The sequence below is a fragment of the Lepidochelys olivacea genome, assembly GCF_965140295.1.
Source record: "Lepidochelys olivacea isolate rLepOli2 genome assembly, chromosome: 19".
NCBI lineage: Eukaryota > Metazoa > Chordata > Testudines > Cheloniidae > Lepidochelys > Lepidochelys olivacea.
In genome coordinates, this window is record NC_140429.1 from 16200353 (window position 1) to 16215253 (window position 14901).

Genomic DNA, 14901 nt, shown 5'->3' on the forward strand with positions numbered 1-14901 from the left:
GATATGTCCTTATCTTACAGGGATGTAAGTCTTACGCATTCACGTCTTTAATGAGTTCTGCAATCCTGGACATAAGACTACTCTAAAAGAGCCAGTATTTCCCAATAAAGTTGCTATAGCACATGGACGCCAGAGACAGGGGACCAAAGGGCCACCGCGCCCCCACTTTTGCAAATCTGAATGCAGCAGGGGTGCAATAAAGGGGGAGGACAGGACCTCTGTCCTCCCCCTCATGGCCCCTGACTGGAGCTGGGCGGCATAATGGCAAAGCCTTTTTCCTGCTGGGATGACAGAGGGGCAGACAGGCCAAACTTGAATGAGTGGCGCTGTGAGCTGGCACATGGCATCACTCCACCACTCAGACATGGGCCATTTTGGTTGCTTGGCCCTCACCATTTCTGCAGTCCTTCTGGCACCACTGTTATAACAATGAGGCAAAGGATGGTTTGTGGCAGTTTGTGCACCTCCGTTGTGCCTTCCAAACCTATTACATCTCCAAGCAGCTCTCTCTATCTCTGGAAACATTAATTAAATGGCTTTTGGAGCTTTGTTAAAAGTAGATAGATTAACAAGCCTGGTAACACCATAACTTGTGAACTGGACCAGCCTGCCACCTTGGGAATTAAAAACAAAAATAAAGCGACTCAAGAATCAGCCCATGCTTCACTCACATGCTGGGAGCTGAGCTCAGGGCTCCATTTTTCCCTGGCAGCAGGACCTCTAACAAAGCAGGAAGCTGCAATCAGTTCCTGGCTTTTGAGGGTACAGGCATTCTGCACTGGTAAGGAGATCCGCCAGCCTGAGTTCAGCTCGTACTTTATGAAGTGCTTTTAAATTCACCTTTAAGTCAGAGTTCCCTTTAAATCCCAGAAAAAACAATCCATCTATCACAGGTATAGGGCAAGCTGCACTTTAGAGTGCTTGGCCATCTCTCTCAGGTGCACCCCTCAGTTGATAAGCTTTGATTCCTTTACCTCTCTGATGGGTGGAACCCCACAATTCAACAACCCTTAGACTGGTTCTCTGGGTTGCAGTCCACCTGTTTCCAACAGTGCTAACATGACAGGCCCAATTATATTTGACACCTGCAAGAAACTTTCCTCTCTCAGCCTGTAACCAGTGGCTGTTTAAAAAGACCCGACACAGCTGCTACAAAACAGAGAATTGTTTATTCATCCAAAGGTACATAACAAGCAGAGAGAAGGGTTAAAACAACAATAGGCCTATATGGTTGGGTCTTACCTAACCCTTAACGTTTTCTTGCAAGTTTTGGTAAGTTCTACTCAGCTCAGGTATCCTGACTTCGGGGAGAAAAGCACTGCGTTGTTGCAGTTTCTCTCTTTCTCCCAGTGTGTCTCCCACTGTGCCTTCCCACAAGCAGGTGCTGGACACTCAACTGCTTTCCAGCCTCTTGAGGCCAAGGTTTTCAACAGCTTAGTGTTCTTTTGTTTAGTACCCTGGATGGTAAAACAAGCCTGTTAACCTGACTGGAGTCAGTCAGGTAGACATTTCCCAGTTAGTAGCTTCCCAATGTTCTCTTAAAGGCCCTTGGCATTTTCCCTGGTGGTTTCTTACCGCTAGTCACTGAGTAGTTTCCTGCTTGCTCATCCTAATAGCCTCCTTTGATTTAACTCTGGTAGTCCGACAGAATAATATCTAGCAGGTAACCTGAAGAACATATAATATTCATACAAAATAATACAGCTATCTCCCTCATTCTCAACTTTGCTTTTGGATTCATGAGAAAAGGTTATCAGAAAAAATTCATTCACTTAAAAATATATATTCTTTCTCATTAACATTCAACTGTCTAAACACAGCGGAGCCTGGCAATTTGAGTCTATTGTATAACTAAAATCAGTCTGAGTTTTCGCCTTTGTCTTTCTCCCCCTTCTATTTCAGTGCCACCTACTTTAGGGCTCTAACCAACCTCCAGACAATTACTGCAGTTTGTATATACTGGCCTTACATGAACGAGTGCAATGTTGTCCTATAGTGGCTTGGCCAGCAGAGAGGGTAAAGGACCAATTTCTAGTGATAGGTGAAGACATTCTCCTTTAGCTTAGGCATGTTTGTATAGACAGGGATTAGTCACAAAGAGTTTGAGTGTTTATTAAGGAATGCAGGTGTCAGAGGAGGGTTCAACAGCTACCAGAGGAACTTAGCAGTTGTTGAGTAGCAGATAACAACACTACACAACCACATGTGTGGGCCAGTGCGGTGGGGATTAGCTAGACTAAGGTGTACTTATTTCAACCAGAGTATGGCCAGATACCATGGTGATCACCATTTTTATTTATATTACAGTAGCACTGAGCAGCTCCGTTGTGTTAGGCACTGTATGTACCTGTAGTATGAGACTCAAGGAGTCTAAACAGGACCGATAAATGTTGAAGGGGAAACAGAGGCACATAGAGGTGAAGTGACTTATTCAAGGTTACACAGTAGGTCAGTAGCAGGGCTAGGAATAGAATCTAGGTCTTGTAAGTCCCAGTCTGGTGCCCTACCCATTAGACCACAGTGCCACTTAAACACCCCGACTTTTATGAAAAGCACCATTAGAGTTTTTGTGGGGTTAAATCTTCATATTTAAAGGTCTCTGGGTTACAGTACAAAATATGTCATCACTAATTTTCAGTCATAAACGTCATCTTGTTTAGTTATAAAAGAGCAACCGGAAGCTCAAAGGGGGATAGAGAAATTAAAATTCTACCTTTACAAAGAAATTCAGATGTGATTAAGAAACAAGGACAGTGGTATAAGAGAAGGCAAACACACTGTGTGAGGTTGTGATGGGTTGGATCACAGAAACCCCCTTGGGGCTGCCAACTGATGTGCCTAGACTACTTCTGCCCCTGCCTTCCTTGCCAGCTTGGGACTCCAGAACTCTGCCTGGTTGTATCAGACACGCTTGCTGGCTACCAACACAGACCCAGGTCTGAACCACGTCCCACAAACTGCAGGCTTAACTGAAAGCAGCTTAAGAAGTGTTCCTGTCTTTAACACTCAGATGTCCAAACACTAAATAAATCAGTTTTACCCTGTATAAAGCTTATTCAGGGTAAACTCATAAATTGTTCGCCCTCTATAGCACTGATAGAGAGATATGCAAAGCTGTTTCCCACCCCCCCACACACACCTGGCCCCATTTATTAATACATACTCTGGATTAATTAATAAGTAAAAAGTTATTTTATTAAATACAAAAAGTAGGATTTAAGTGGTTCCAAGTAGTAACAGACAGAACAAAGTAAATTACCAAACAAAATAAAACAAAACACGCAAGTCTATGCCTAAAACATGCAAGTCTATGCCTAATACAGGTAAAACCTCACCCTCAGAGGTGTTCTAGTAAGCTTCCTTTTACAGACTAGTCTCCATCTAGTCTGGGTCCAGCAATCACTCACAGCCCCTGTGGTTACTATCCTTTGTTCCAGTTTCTTTCAGGTATGCTTTGGGGGTGGAGAGGCTATCTCTTGAGCCAGCTGAAGACAAAATGGAGGGGTCTCCCAGGGGCTTAATTAGACTTTCTCTTGTGGGTGGAAACTCCCTCCTCTCTCTTATGCAAAGTCCAGCTCCAAGATGGAGTTTTGGAGTCACATGGACAAGTCACATGTCCATACATGACTCAGCTTTTACAGGCAGCAGCCATTGCCCACAAGCGATCTTGAATGTCTCCAGGAAGACTTCTTATGTGGATTGGAATCTTCCAAGATCCATTGTTCATTAAGTGTTTCTTGATTGGGCACTTAATTTGCACATTCCTTTCTCAAGAAGCTGACCAAATGCTTTACTAAAGCTACTTAAAATCAAGCAAGTACACAGCCAATATTCATAACTTCGAATACAAAAATGACACATGCATACAAATAGGATGAATATGTTCATTAGATCATAACCTTTACAGAGATATGTTACATGGCATATGTAGCATGAAACATATTCCAGTTATGTCATATATACATTTATAAGCATATTTCCAGAAAGCCTTATGGGGTGCTATGTCACAGAGGTACCATGTCACAGTCAATGCTCGCAAGGAATTAGGACGTCAAGTTTGCCTTGTATCTGAAGGAGGGCACCTCCGTCAGCCTGGCACACCTCTAACGCCACTTCAGAACAAAGAACACAACCCACTGAAAAGCAAGCAACACTTCCTGCAGTGCCTGAGGTTTCCCTGGAGCTTCCCCATGCAGAGTTAGCACAGGCCTGATCCTACTTGAGAAACAGCCAACAAGATCCAATCTGAGGTGGCACTAATGTAGCAAGCCAGCCTTCCGACTAATTATTTATAAGTCATTGTTAAGTATTTTGTTACTGCCCTTCCCCTTTTATCTTGAGGGTTTAAACACATCCCAAAATTACAGGTTTCAGAGTAGCAGCTGTGTTAGTCTGTATTTGCAAAAAGAAAAGGAGTACTTTTGACACCTTAGAGACTAACCAATTTATTTGAGCATAACCTTTCGTGAGCTACAGCTTATGCTCAAATAAATTGGTTAGTCTCTAAGGTGCCACAAGTACTCCTATCCCAAAATTAGCAGCTTTAAATTAGTTTCTTGGGTTCCCACCTCTGGACCACAGCGGACTTTAGTCTCAAAGAAACATGGAAAATGACTCACTGGGGGACTGGTAGAGAAGGAGGGGGTTGTTTTGGGGTTCCCACCTCTTGCAGCTCAGTCTAAGAAGTCAGCTGCCCCACACGTGGCATAGAAAAGTTTACCAGTGGGCCAGGCCCTGCTCCCATTAACGTCAGTGGAAAGAATTCTCATTGCCTTCAGGAGTACATTGTTTTTGAAAAGCCGGCAAAACCGAGGCAGCGACGGTGGCCACAGATAGAGGAAACTGATCAGGTTTAATCTCTGCTTACTGAACCCACTTCTCACTGACAGCTGAAGATAAGGCTCCTTGTCATGGACTCTGTAGCTTGTCATGGACTCTGTAGCAAAGTCACACTGGCAGGCCAGGCAGTGCTACCTCAGCGATCAGCGTGAGGAGAATGCAAGGAGGAAATTTCCCTCCCTGTCTTCTTGAAAGATGTTGCCACGGAAAGGGAACACGCCCTCCAGGTTAATGAATTCCCTTCAGCCCCTCCTCCCCTGGAAGGAGAGGGCAGGGCTGACCCACACTTCCCCCTCCACTGGGTAAAGACTGATCCCCATCTGGCCCCTGTAGCATGTGAGCCTTGGTGGTAGCTGGCCTGTATACATTTGACAGGGCAAAGATGAGTAGCTGGAGTTTATTGCCCTGTCTCAATTCCAGACATCTCTGGATGAAAAATGAGCCATTTAAAGTGATAAAAGGGCCTGGTTTTTATTTACTGGAGTGGTAAGAAATATTCTCAGATACATCTTGTTTGCACTGTGTGTTTATGCAGATCAGGTGCTACCAGGCACATAGATATTCTGAGATACGCCTCCTAGGCGTTTACCTCTGCAATGGCATTCTGAGGGGAGACATAAAAGGGCCTGTCTGTGAGTCAGAGGTCCCTGCATGTCTACTGCACCAAGCATGGTGACACTGGCATACATTTTTTTTCCCCCCAGTTTTCTTTTTTTATTTATGTACATCTGTTCTGTCAGATTTACTCCCGGGGCCATACATTTTTGCTTCTTCAGCTTCTTTTGATAGATCTTTTTCTTCTGAACAACTTCCTCTTCTGGCTTTGGAACAATCTGCTCCTTCTCAGTGAGGATCATCTCAATATGACTGGGGGAGCTTATGTAGGGGTTGATACGACCATGAACTCTGTAACTATGCCAGCGCATTTGGGGGCCTTGTTGACCTGGATGTGCTCAATTACCAGAGAATCCACATCAAGACCCTTGAGGTCAGCATTACTCTCAGCATTTTTGAGCATGTGCAGTAGGAACTCTGCACTCTTTTTAGGCCAACGTCCCTGTGTCCAGCCCCATTGCTTGGCCTGAGCACATCTGCCAACTCCACCATTTTAACAATGGAAGGGAACACACTGCTTTTTTAGGGTCACATCCTTTAAGTATTTAGTGGCTTTCCAGATATGCGTGCCCTCGATAGCTTAAGCTGTCTCACGAGGTTTCTTGAAGTGGACTCAAAGGTTAGAACCCCTTGACTTGCATGATTTGGTGGGGTTCTCTGGATCAAGTGAGTAGCAGACCATTTTCAGAATTTAACTCAGGCACACAAACCTGCCTGAAGAGGGAGGCTCACTTGCCTGGCTTTTTTCCCCTATTGCCCTACTTCCTCCTTTCCCTCCTGGTCTAGGAAGGGTCCTCTTCCGGCAGCCACTGGGTTGCTGTGTCCCATTTGTCCCAGCTCTGCACATTTTGCCAGATCTCTCCTGCTCTGTCAGCACAATCACATGAAGAAAACGGGAGCCAGGATGCAGAGAAAATGGCAGGACAGAGGTAGAATCTGCCAGGGCCTGCAGCAGTTAGTTTGGAAGACAGCTGGTTAGGTGAATGTACCCGTTACAGTGTTAAGATACCATAAGGTAAAATTAATCACAATGACTATGTGGCTGCTGTGGGATAAATAAGCGTTTCAATACCATGGAGAGATACCGGAGGAATTGCACTAGTATCTGACTGGCTCAGAGCTACTCTTAGCATTTGGGTCAGAGATTTTTGGCCCATTGTGTTTCTTATTTCACTGGCCACACTTGTAAGACATAAAATTGTGCATTCATTTACAGGCACTTCATTACCAAGCTGATGCTGATAAATTGGAAGGAATTCAGAAAAGAGTAGTGAAAATGATTTAGAGGCTGGAGGGATTGATTTACAAGGAAGATTAAGAGGGTTAAACATGTCTTGCTTGGCTAAGTGCCATCTAAGGGAGCATGATAGCTCTCTACAAGTATTTGAAGAGCTTAAATGCTAAATACTAAGAAAAGAGGACTTATTCAGGATGTTCTGAGGTGGTAAAGCCATAAGTAATGGGATGAAATTAAGCAAAGGAAAACTTAGGCTTAATATTGGGAAGTACAATATTTGTAGAGCGCATCAGACTGTGGAACAGGCTCCCAGGAAAACTTAGTGGAAGTCCCATCATTTGGGATAATTAAATGTGAACCAAGCAAATTATTGTATTAGTATTTATTATTTGTACCACTGTCACCCCTAGGAGCCTTAGTCATAGACCAGGATCCCATTGTGCTACGTGCAGACACAGGACAAAAGACACGGGATCTAGACTGTTCTCAGTGGTACCAGATGACAGAACAAGGGATAATGGTCTCAAGTTGCAGTGGGGGAGGTTTAGGTTGGATATTAGGAAAAACTTTTTCACTAGGAGGGTGGTGAAGCACTGGAATGGGTTACCTAGGGAGGTGGTGGAATCTCCTTCCTTAGAGGTTTTTAAGGTCAGGCTTGACAAAGCCCTGGCTGGGATAATTTAGTTGGGGATTGGTCCTGCTTTGAGCAGGGGGTTGGACTAGATGACCTCCTGAGGACTCTTCCAACCCTGATATTCTATGATTCTATGATTCTGTGAAAAGACAGTCCCAAACAAATGACTTAATGCAATGAAAGGAATGACCCTGGACCAGAATGAACCCTGACCAGTGACAGTAGGTCTTTACACACTGTAATCTTTGATTCAACCGCAATTACTCTTCCTTTGTCCATGTAAGCTGAACGTTCTTCTGGAGCTGTCAGCATCGCTCCAACCACAATCATGTTTGCTCATGAGTGAACAGAGGTAGGCAAGCTATTTGCTACCCACAGTTTATTTGCAAGTTGTCTGTACACAGGATGTGATTTTTATGATGCTGGTTGACATTCAGTTATTTGGCAAGTATTTAGTGCCAACAAATTCCGGCTGTGGGGCTGCTCATTAACAGTTTACCATGAATGTTTACTTGGTCACCTGTCACATGGCATTGTTTGAAGGTGCAGTTGGTCACCTAAGTCACATGGCACTGTTTTTGTTCGTTTACAGGCATTTCAAGATGGTCATATAATCACCCGTGGCTTGCAGCTTTGCATGAATGCTTATTCTCACAAGTGTTTGTGAGACTTTGCTCTGCAGGGAACATTCTCAGGAATAAAGAGTTGCTCGCACAAATGTTCATAAAGTAAATAAGACGTGTCACTGATATCATCAAAGTGAGATCTGTTCAGAACTCGCTGAAATATTTGTGAGAAATGTTCCATAATATTTGGCCTGCTATTTAGCATGGGAACAGGCGAATTGTCATACCACATTCAAGGAAAATACTAAATCCTTTATGAACGATTGATACAATGTTTATATTAAAATTATGGTATTTGGTTGTGTTGATTAAGAATTACTTAAAATTAATACATATTTGGGAGCTCTTAATACACTTTAATTATGTAATGCTATCAATAAATGCTACCAATAGAGTAAACATATGAATGCTTTTGTAGCTGATTACTAGAAATTACTATTCATTATTTAACATTATTACCCCAAACCAAAAGTAACAGTTAATCTTCACTATACTATACCGCAGTTTACCATCCTTGCAAAAATCTACTCATGCACTTGCCCAGGGCGGGCAATTTGTTTGGATGGGCCAGTAAAACATTATGACTTGTTTTTGTTTGATGAGGTGTTCCATTCTTAAGAAGCATGGTCTACTGATTAAAGCACAGAACTGGGAGCCAGGAGACCTAGATTCCATTCCCAGCTCTGCCACTGACCTGCTGTGTGGCCATAGGCAGATCACTTAACTCTGGTCATAATTTCCCCACCTGTCTCTCTATCTCCCAGGAGTGTTCTGAGGGCAAATTAGGTAGTGTTGGTAAAATGCTTTGAATGTGCAGGGCCAAATTCTGTGATGGTGTAACTCCTGAAATCAGTGGAGCTATGAGAGCAAATAATTTGTAACATTCTATATAAGTGGTAATAATCATCATGGTAAAGACAGGTGAGTGTATTTTGTGCTTGAGCAGCTACATTTTCAGTACGGGTTTGCAGGGTGGAATGGTGTCCTCCCTACAATTTATTTTTATTTCTAAAGCATAGCTCTTTCTCTCTCCTACCCCTCGACACACGCAAGCAGCTCTCATGGGCTTCAGCAAGCATTGTGCAAGTGCATTTCAGGGTAAAATCTGGTGTACACATTTGGAATGCTCTGGGATCTTCTGGCACAATAGATACACAGAGTATTAGACCTGCATTGGTTAGGACTGGAGAGAAATTCAGCCAGAAATAGGCATTTGGCTAAAGACTGGCCAAACGTTGATAATAGGCTTTGGCTGAATATTTCTTTAAGTACCTTTTAGAAGCCAAATAGTGAGAAGGTGCCACTCCTTTCCCCGTAGTATTAGGGTCATGACTGGTCCCTTGTGAGTTCCATCTCCTTCCCCAAGGTTTAGTCTGAAGGTGACAAAGGTCAGGGGGAACTCACAAGAAGATTCTACTTGCTGGATGCTTCTTTTCCCTTCTTCTTTGTGGTCAGTTCATGTCAGACTCACTTATTGTTATTCCTCTGCCATCTCCCCCCACTCAGGAGTGAATTCAGGAGGACTGGCAAGCTCCAGGCTTGCGGCAGTAGCCCCTAAGGAAGCTATTTACTCTGTCATCACTCTTACAATCGCTATTTTAAACCCATTGTTTTTCACGGTCAACAAACCTTGTTTGAAGAGGCAGCTGTGAATCTAATCCAGGCGGCTCGCTAATTACTGGAACCCTCTAGATCAACAATATTAGACAAACAGTAGCCCACATAAGGTCGCTCCCTTTCCAGATCACATCAGCCCCGTTGCACAGGAGCAGAAATATTAAATCTTTTCGCAAAGAAAATGAGAGTGGACAGACTTGCTAAAGTCTCTCTCCAAACAATGCAATCACCTGTAATTATAACAAGGAGCTTGTTGCTGAAATCCCAGTGCACTTGTTTTAATCAAACTAGGAGTCTGAGCCAGTCAGGCTCTTCACCTACTTTACTGGCTTTGGATCAAGCCAGAGATATTCTACCTGCTGTGCAGTGTTTTTTTCATCACCTGTTATACAAATAGCAGCGGCAGTGTGGTCCAGCATGCAGGGCACAAGCCTGGGACTTGGGAGCACTAGGCTATGTTCCTTGCTCTGCCACTGATTTGCTATGTGACCCTAGGCGAGTCACTTCTGTTTCCTTTTTTCTGCCTTGTTTATTTAGACTAAGCTCTTATGGCAGCAGCTGTCTGGTTTTATGTATTTGTGCAGCACCTGCCATGTTGGGGACCTCAAGACGCTCCAGTAATATAAATAATAATAGAACGGGATCACGGTTGCAGGGCTGACTGTGCCTCTGTCCCCGCTTTGACTCTCTGATGCACCCCCCTCGGGTGTCAGGCCTTTACCTCTCCTGGGATGGAATCCCTCCATTCTCCCACACTTAGCCTGGACCCTTTGTTTATCCACCACATATACCCAGCAGGTCCAATTGGGTTTGGCACCTGTGGTCCTTCCCTTTGGGAGCGGTGACTAGTGGGGGGAAAGAGTGACTCACCAGCCTCCTTATACCCCATGTCGTTGGTTCTTAACAGAAGGAATAAAGTGCAACATAACAGAAAAGGGATTTTAAAACAGCAGACTGTCTGTACATAGGTGGATCTTATCTAGAGGCTAACCATCCCCTGATGGAAGCCTAGGAAGGCCTAACAGGTGTCTGTGTGTGTGTCAGTCTGAATAGCTTCTCAACAACTGTGTCCAACAGCTGCTGCCTCCCCTCCAGAGAGAGAGTCACTTTGTGTCCAGACAGAATTATTTGTTCTCTCAGTTCCTGGGCTTTTGGGCTCTGCTAGCCCACACCCATAGATTCATAGATTCATAGATAGTTAGGGCAGAAGGGACCATTATGATCATCTAGTCTGACCTCCTGCACAACGCAGGCCACAGAATTTCACCCACCACTCCTGCGAAAAACCTCTCACCTATGTCTGAGCTATTGAAGCCCTCAAATCGTGGTTTAAAGACTTCAAGGAGTAGAGAATCCTCCAGCAAGTGACCCATGCCCCATGCTACAGAGGAAGGCGAAAAACCTCCAGGGCCTCTTCCAATCTGCCCTGGAGGAAAATTCCTTTCCGACCCCAAATATGGCGATCAGCTGAACCCTGAGCATGTGGGCAACATTCACCAGCCAGATACTACAGAAAATTCTTTACTGGGTAACTCAGATCCCACCCCCTCTAATATCCCAGTTTGCTGGGGTCCATGTGGGGCTGAGCCAGTCTCCTCTGGGTCGAGGGCTCTCACTTTGCCTTCAGTAACTCCCCATATTTGCTTGGGGAGATGTCTTCTCTATCATAGAATCATAGAATATCAGGGTTGGAAGGGACCTCAGAGGTCATCTAGTCCAATCCCCTGCTCAAAGCAGGACCAACACCAACTAAATCGTCCCAGCCAGGGCTTTGTCAAGCCTGACATTAAAAATCTCTAAGGATGGAGATTCCACCACCTCCCTAGGTAACGCATTCCAGTGCTCCCCCACCCTCCTAGTGAAATAGAGTCATTGTTTCACTTGCCTGTTTGTTTCCCCAAAACACTGTTGATTTAACTCAACATAGTCATACAGTAAACATCCCCATAATCAAGTCAATATACATTCTTCATGAATTATCACAGAGCAGCTCACCCTATACAAAATAGATGTATAGATTTTTTTCTATCTACTCCTGCATTCTGTATTGTGGCATGATGAGGTTGACTGATAGGCAGATTAGAATCACCACACTGGATGAGACCAGTACTTCATCAGTGGGGGACCAAAAACCCTACAAACAAACCTGGACCAGGCAGCACTAAATTATGGAGGAATTTTCACAAAAGTCTGGACTATGCTGCTGGCTACGCCTGATGGAAAAGCCAGACACTCAGCTGAATCATCCTCAACTCCCAGTCACTTTTATTTCAGAATGGTTACTCCTATATGGTTACTCCTATAAGTGAGGTCTATAGGAATTGGGCCCTGATGCTCACACTTCCTTTGCTAGGACTTATTTTCCAGCTCATCTGCAAACACCAGGCACAGTGTTCCTTGTAACATCCACAACCAAGAGCACAGCAACGTTTAATTTAGTTACATAACTCTCCTGATGTGTCACTCTCAGAAGGTCACTGCATCTCTCCTTACCCTGCTGGCTGGGAGCCTGAGATAGTGAGAATTGTTAGATGACTAGACGTTAAGATGTTTCTGTATCCAGCATGGGAGCTGTACCTCCAATTACTCCCTGCAAACAAACAGTGCAAGCTGCTAGTGCCTATGGTAGTGAAGTGCCTCAGAAGCCTTAAATAGAGCAGCACTTGTGTGAGAAGTTGGCGCGCAGCTGGCTTGGCCAGGGAGCTGTCTGCACTGTTTGATTGCTTTCTATTCTTTTGGTCCTTCACTGCCATATCTCAGTGCTGTTGCTCTTATCAAATCTCGCAGAGCCAGAACCTCTAGTCCATATTTCCCTTTTCAGAAGGCTGCTTACATCAAACCTTGAACCCTTGAAGTGGCTCAAAAGGCACAGCCCGGTCACATGATAAGATACAAAGTCCTGGCAGCTGCAGGATGTTAGGGTTGGAAGTATGCATGTAGGTGCACCGACTTGTGCCATCTCTCTGGCGGCGTCTGTGGTAGCATCACGCCTGCTATTGCTCCTTTGCAGCTGCCTTCGAGGGTCTCTTTTAGGATACACCGGTATTTCAACAACCACCTTAAAAATCCCTCTTCTACAACTCACCAGCCAATCTCCCGCTCCCTCTCAAACTCTCCCCCTAGCCCCAGAAAAAAATATCCGCTTTGGTTCAAACAGGAATTAAACCAGGGAACTCCTACGGCCTATATTATACGAGAGGTCAGACCATGATCACCGTACTCCCATCTGTCCTGCTAAGCTATGAATATGAATTATTTTCTATCCTGCTTTCAAGATCTTGACTTTTGGGATGAGACAGGACCAAATTTATCCTTTCCAGAACCCCATTGATTTCAGTGGTTTTTTGCAACTGATGAATTTGGCCCAGGGAATGTTAAGTCTGGAGTTTACTTGTATTTACTCCCAGACCAGTTCCAGACAGTGGAGCTATATGGAGGTAGAGAATTGGTGTGAGATTAGACTCAGGTGCAAGGTTTCAGAGAAAGTGTGTCTGTCGGGGAAGCTGTGGAACTAGCCAAAATGACTGGGTACAGAAAGGGAGTGCAGACAGTATGCGTGGGCTGGAGTTGGAAGAACCTGGCTGTGCATCATCAGCAAGGGAACCAACAGGACTATGGTACTGGGGTGTGGGGTGGCACTGCTTCTTGCGCTCTTCTGGCCAGAGCCAATAAGAAGCATGTGCAGTGCCTTTGTGGGTAGAGGGACACGAAGAGCCTGTGCACCTAGCACATGTCTGTGTTAGAGAAGGAGTCCTGGGCACAGCTGCAAACAGAGTTAGTGTTGTACTCAGCTATGAACACTGGAGATGAGCAAAGTGGCAAAGATAAGAAACCACCCTCAGCCTTTGTCCAAAGCTCCCCTGAGCGTTCACCCCGTTCTGAAAAGAAATCGTGGAGGAACTTTGACAAAGCGAGAGTCACTCTAAGGTGCCACAAGTCCTCCTTTTCTTTTTGCGAATACAGACTAACTCGGCTGTTACTCTGAAACCTTTTAAACCACTGATGCTCATTTTCAGCACACATGGCTGCACTACAAGGATTTGGCTGGAAGCTAAGTGTTGAAACACTGCAAGGAGAGCTCTTCACATGGTCTTTGTGGCCCAGACCAAAGCAGATAGCCCCAGAGAAGGTCACGCAAAAGCTCTCATGCAGTTTCCATTGTGCAGATTCAAGATAGGTTAAAAAAAATCCTCCACAATTGCAGGTACAATGTGAACTGAACCACTTAAGAATCAAGAATCAAGGCTAGGAATTATTAATTCCTGAGTGCTAATCCTGGCCCTGCCACCAGCTTGCAGTGTGACCGTGGGCAAGCCAATCTGCCTCAGTTTCCCTGTCCTTAGAACAGGGGTAATAACACTTGCCTACCTTTCAGGGCATGGGGAGGATTCATTACTTAATGTCTGAGTGCACTGAAGGTGTAAAGAGGGGAGAAAACGAGAGAGAATGAACCACACATGACAGAGGTTAACATCATTTCATGCATGGCTGGAAGGTGCTTCGATACTACAGTGGAGAAAGAATTCTGCCGAGTAGAATGGAAGAAAGGGCTGTGTGTTGCCATTGACCAGATTCTCAACTGAAGTCAGTGGAGCTAATTTACCCAAGCTAGCATCTAGCCCACTGGCAGTAACCCAGTGATCCCATGTATAACTTCCACTGATAAGCTGGATTGATTCTGACACATCTGTGTAGGGTTCCTTTTTGGCCTGTGGATCCATCCAGTTACAACTGCCACATATTTCCTTTATATGTCTGCTGCTCCTGCATTACACCGTCGAACAGATTAGAAGGCCGCAACCCACCTCTGCAGCACGACCAGGAGCAAGTATCAAACATCTGGTTTTACAAAATGAGGAGTCAGATGTTCAAAGGTAGCAGTTGATTTTTTAGAAATGATTAGAAGTGGAGCGGAAGCAGCTACAGTGAACAAAGCATCAGGTCTCGACCTCCCACAGTGCAGCTGTGAACAAAGGAGGAGGGAAGGGTGGATAGAAAGACAGGCTAGTTTACAGAGAGGAAGGCTGGGCCAGTGGGTAGGGTGCTACATTAGGATTCAGTAATCCTAGGTTCAGTGCTTGTCACTCCCACTACCTCTGGCCATGCGCTTAGTCTCTCTATGCCTCAGTCTCCCATCCATGAAATGGTATTAATGTGATTTCTACATCTCACAGGGGTGTGATGAGGATAAATACATTAAAGACCATGAGCTGCTCACCTACTATGGTAGTTGGGGACCAGATAATTAGCTTAGAGCAGTGGTGGGCAGCCCGCGGGCTGCTGGACAGTTTGTTTACATTTGCACGACCGCTCACAGCTCCCAGTGGCCGCGG

At 44.8% G+C, this 14901-nt stretch overlaps 1 pseudogene across 1 annotated transcript; it reads right to left on the bottom strand.

The window, feature by feature from the left end:
• Positions 1-5416: 5416 nt before the first annotated feature.
• Positions 5417-6148, bottom strand: LOC311510245 (large ribosomal subunit protein uL22 pseudogene; annotated as a pseudogene). The gene is made up of 2 exons: positions 5586-6148; positions 5417-5443 (listed from the first exon to the last, which is right to left on the bottom strand). The product of its transcript is annotated as a large ribosomal subunit protein uL22 pseudogene (transcript).
• Between the last annotated feature and the right edge of the window lie 8753 nt (positions 6149-14901).